This window comes from Equus caballus, chromosome 23 (assembly GCF_041296265.1).
Source record: "Equus caballus isolate H_3958 breed thoroughbred chromosome 23, TB-T2T, whole genome shotgun sequence".
NCBI classification, from domain to species: domain Eukaryota; kingdom Metazoa; phylum Chordata; class Mammalia; order Perissodactyla; family Equidae; genus Equus; species Equus caballus.
Genome location: NC_091706.1, coordinates 21,251,387 through 21,257,009, shown reverse-complemented (window position 1 = coordinate 21,257,009; position 5,623 = coordinate 21,251,387).

Below are 5,623 nucleotides of genomic sequence, written 5' to 3'. Positions count from 1 at the left end.
ACATTTAAGATCTAGTCTCTTAGTAATTTTGAAAAATGTAATACAGTATTGCTGATTATAATCAGTCTGTCATGCATTAGATCTCCAGAACTTATTTATCTTCTAGTTGCCAGATTGTATATACCCTTTGATAACATCTCACTAATTCCTCTACCCCCAGCTCCTGGTAACCACCATTCTACTCTCTGTTTCTGTAAGTTCAGCTTTTTTAGATTCTACATACAAGTGACATTATACAGTATTTTTCTTTCTCTGTCTGACCTACTTCTCTTAGCATAATGTCCTTTCTCCATTATATGTTCTTGGCTCCTTTGTTGGAGATTAGCTGTCCATGGATAGATGGTTTTATTTCTGGGCTCTCAATTCTGTTCCATTGATGTGTGTCTGTTTTTCTGCCAGTAACATGCTGTTTTGATTACTATAGCTTTGCAGTGTATTTTGAAGTCAGGGATTGTGATGCCTCCAGCTGTGTTCTTTTTTTCTCAGGATTGCTTTGGCTATTTGGGGTCTTTTGTTGTTCCATATAAATTTTAGGATTCTTTGTTCTATTTCCGTGAAGAATGTCATTGGGATTCTGATTGGGATTGCACTCAATCTGTAGATTGCTTTAGATAATATGGACATTTTAACTATGTTTATTCTTCCAATCCATAAGCATGGAATATCTTTCCATTTCTTTGTGTCTTCGATTTCTTTCAGTAATGTCATAGAGTTTTCAGTATATATGTCTTTCACCTCCTTGTTTAAATGTATTTATTTTAATCCTTTTGTTGTGATCATAAGTGGGATTGTATTCTTGACTTCTCTTTTTGCTAGTTCATTATTAGTGTATAGAAATGCAACTGATTTTTGTTTGTTGATTTTGTACCCTGTAACATTGCTGTAGTTATTATTTGCAATAGTTTTCTGGTGGATTCTTTAGGGTTTTCTATGTATAGAATGATGTCATTTCAAAGAGTGAGAGTTTGATTTCTTTCCAATTTGGACCCTGTTATTTCTTTTCCTTGCCTTATTTTTCTGGCTAAAATTTCCAATACTGTGTTGAATAAGAGTGGTGAAAGTAGGCACCCCTTGTCTTGTTCCTGTCCTTAGAGGAATGGCTTTCAGTTTTTCACTGTTAAGTAGGATTTTGCTGTGGGTTTGTCATATATGGCCTTTATTATGTTGAGGTACTTTCCTTCCATACCAATTTTATTGAGAGTTTTATCATAAATGGATGTTGGATCTTGTCAAATGCGTTCTCTGTAACTACTGAGATGATTGTGTGATTTTTATTCCTCATTTTGTTAATGTGGTGTATCACATTGATTGATTTGTGGATGTTGAGCCATCCCTGCATCCCTGGTATAAATCCCACTTGATCATGGTGTATGATCCTTTTAGTGTATTGTTGTATTTGATTTGCTAATATTTTGTTGAGGATTTTTGCATTGATGTTCATCAACAAATCAGCCTATAATTTTCCTTTTTTGTATTTTCCTTATATGGCTTTGGTATCAAGGTAATGTTGGCCTCATAAGATGAGTTAGGAAATGTCCCATCCTCTTCAATTTTTTGGAGTAACTTGAGAAGGATAGGAATTCAATCTTCTTTCAATTTTTGGTAGAATTCACTAGAGATACCATCTGGTCCTGGACTCTTGTTTCTTGCGAGGTTTTTGATTACTGTTTCAATCTCTTTGCTTGTGATTGGTCTAATCAGATTCTCTATTTCTTCTTGGCTCAGTTTTGGGAGGCTGTAGCATTCTAAGAACTTATCCATTTCTTCTAGGTTATCAAGTTTGTTGGTGTATAGCTTTTCAAAGTATTTTCTTACAATCTTTTGTATTCCTGTGGTGTCTGTTGCAATTTCTCTTCTTTCAATTCTGATTTTATTTATTTGAGTCCTCCCTCTTTTTTTCTTAGTGAATCTGGCTAAGTGTTTGTCAATTTTCTGTTCCTTCTCAGAGAACCAGCTCATAGTTTCATTGATCCTTTCTATTGTTTTCTTAGTTTCTATTTCATTATTTTTGCTCTGATTTTAATTATTTCCTGACCTCTGCTAACTTTGGGCTTTGTTTGTTCTTCCTCCTCTAGTTCTTTTTGGTATACTGTAAGCTTATTTATTTGAGATTTTTCTTGTTCTTTGAGGTAGGCCTGTATTGCTATAAATTTCTGTCTTAGTACCATTTTTGCTGCATCTTGTAAGTTTTGGTATGTTGCATTTTCATTTTCATTCATCTCCAGGTATTTTTTCTTTTTTTTGCTGAGTAAGATTTGCCCTGAGCTAACATCTGTTGCCACTCTTCCTCTTTGTGCTTGTGGAAGATTCACCCTGAGCTAACATCTGTGACCAATTTTCCTCTATTTTATATATGGGTTGCTGCCACAGCATGGCTGATGAGTGATGTAGGTCTGCACCGAGGAAGTGAACCCAGGCCGCCAAAGTGGGGCGCACTGAACTTAACTATTAGGCCACTGTGCTGGCCCCTCCATGTATTTTTTGATATCTCCTTTGATTTCTTCATTAATCCAATGGTTGTTCAGTAGCATGTTGTTTAGTCTCCACATATTGGTGCCTTTCATAGCTTTTTTCTTTTACTTGATTTCAAGTTTCATAGCATTGAGGTCTGAAACAATGCTTGATATGATTTTAATCTTGTTAAATTTGAGGCTTGCCTTGTTTCCCAACATACAGTCTATCTTTAAAAATGTTCCATGTGCACTTGAGAAGAACGTGTATTCTGCTGTTTTTGGATGGAATGTTCTATATATATCTATTAAATCCATCTGTCTAGTGTTTCATTTAAGGTCACTGTTTCCTCATTGACTTTCTGTCTGGATGTTCTGTCCATTGACATAAGTGGGGTGTTAAGGTCCCCTACTGTTATTGTTTTGCTGTCAATTTCTACCTTTAGTTCTGCTATTGTTGCTTTATAGACTTTGGTACTCCTGCTTTAGGTGCATATATATTAGTAAGTGTTATGTCCTCTTGGTGCAAAGTCCCTTTTATCATTATATAATTCCCATCCTTGTCTCTCATTATCTTTTTTATCTTTAAGTCTGTTTTGTCAATATAAGTATGGCTACACCCACTTTCTTTTGCTTGCCATTTGCTTAGAGTATCATCTTCTATTCCTTCACTCTGAGTTTGTCTTTAGAGCTGAGATATGTTTCCTTGAAGCAGCATATTATTGGGTCTTGTTTTTAAATCCATTCAGCCATTCTGTGCCTTTTGATTGGTGAGTTCAATCTGTTTACATTTAGAGTGATAATTGATACAGGAGGTCTTAATACTGCCATTTTATGTTTTGCTTTCTTGTTGTTCAGTATTTCCATTGTTTCTTTTTCTTTGTTCTTATGTCTGCCATTTCAGTTTGGTGGTTTTCTGTGATGGTTTTCTCAGTTTTCTGTTGATTTATCATTTGTGATTCTACTCTAATTTTTTTTTTTGTTTTGTGGTTACCATGAGGTTTGTATAAAAGATCTCATAGATGAGATAGTCCTTTTTCTGATAGCCTCTTATGTCCATTAGCCTATGCAGGTTCCATCCCTTTCCTCTTCTGTTTTGGTAGTCAAAAATGATTCTTTTTTGTGTTCTGACTTTGTGACCAAATTGAAGTGTTTATAGCTATTTTTGATGCATTATTTTCCTGTATCCTTCATGTTATAATTGTTTGCTAACTTATTCTGATAGAGAGGTGCAATTTTATGATTTTTTCATTCCCTTTATCTCCTGTTCAAAGATTTTAAAATCTTTGCCTTTTTGTATCAGGCAGGAGGGTTCCTTTAAACATTTATTGTAAGGCAGGTCTAGTGGTGATGAACTCCTTCAGCTTTTGTTTCTCTGGGAAAACTTTTATTTCTCCATCATATCTCAATGACGATTGCACTGTATACAGTATTCTTAGGTGATAGTTTTTGTCCTTCAGTATTTTGACTATATCATTCCACTCTCTCCTAGCCTGTAAGGTTTCTGCTGAGAAATTTGCTGAAAACCTGATGGGGATTCCTTTGCAGGTTATTTTCTTCTGTCTTGCCGCCCTTAGTATTTTTTCTTTGTCATTGACTTTCAACAATTATAATTTTGTATGCCTTGGAGAAGGTCTTTTTGGATTGATGTAATTGGGAGTTCTATTAGCGTCATGTACTTGCATGTCCAGTTCCTTCCCCAGGTTTGGGAAATTCTCAGCTATTATTTCTTTGAACAAGCTCTATGCTCCTTTCTCTGTCTCTTCTCCCTCTGGGATATCTATAATCCTTATGTTACTTTTCCTAATGAGTTGGAATTTTCTCAAAGAATTTCCTCATTTTTAAAAAATCTTAGTTCTCTCTACTCTACACCTAAATCATTTCTGTTTCTATCTTCTAGCTCACTAGTTCTTTCCTCCATAGAATCTACTCTATTTTTTATGCTTTCTACATTTTTTTTAAAACCTCATTAATTGTGTTCTTCATATCCAGAATTTCTGCTTGGGTTTTTTTAGAGCTTCAATCTCTTTGGTGAAGTATTCCTTCTGTTCACTAATTTTACTACTGAACTCATTGAACTGTCTTTCTGATGGTTTTTGTAATTCGTTGAGTTCCTTATGAGAGCTATTTTGAATTCTCTGTCAGTTAGACTGTAATTTTCTGTGACTTGAGATTTGATTTCTGGAGAGTTACCATTTCCTTCTGTTCTGCTCTGTTACTGTAGTTCTTCATGGTCTTTGATGAATTGATCCTCTGCTGGTGCATTTGTGGTTGTAACCACTTTTCTTATTTCTGTATGGCTTTGGTAACTTTGGTTCTGGTTACCTGGGTCTCCTGTTCCTCCACTGGCTGTCTGCGGGCACAGGTGCTATTGTCCCATGCACCACATGCATTGATGTTCTCTGTTGTCTGGGTGTGCTCCTTGCACTACTGTCAGGTGTGCTGGGTTCACTAGTGTTGCTGTCACTGGCAGGGGCCTGGGAACCCAGGGACTTGTATGCAACCCCTGCTCCTCATGAAGTTGGTGTCGGGGGTGCTGCCACTGGGGACTAGGTGCTCCTACCTGGTCTGCTTGCAGTTGTGTAGGTCAGGCCACTGCCACTGCTGCCACTCCACTGACTGTTGCTGGGAGGGGCTGCCACCACTCCTTGGGTGTTCACACTGGTAGGGGCTACTGCTAGCTGCCTCTGCTGCCCCACAGGGATTCACAAATGCCTGGAGCTGCTGCCTTCCCACAGGTCTTTAGGTGCACAGGGCCAGGCCACCATTGCCTCTACTCACTATCACACAGGCCGCTGGGTGAGGATCCACACCCTTGGATTACTGCCACCAGTGGAGAGAGATGAGGCTGTTCCCCTAGTTTCACTGCTTCCTGAAGGCCCAGTTCCCCCACCTCAGATGTATAGCTGCCTGGATCTCTTAGTCATCCTGTTGTGCTGTGTAGAGAATCCTCTGTTGGTCAATGGATGTCTGGTTGTAATTTAGAGGGGAGAGGCAAAGGGACTCTACGTGGAGTCTGCCATGATGCTGATGTCACTCTCATAATCTGGCATAATTTGTAACATGGCAACAGATAACTAATATCCTACGTGATGATCATTGATATTTGCAAAGATGATCCAGGGCACTGAAATATCCTGATGCATTTTCTTAATCTTCAATAAGAAGTGGTA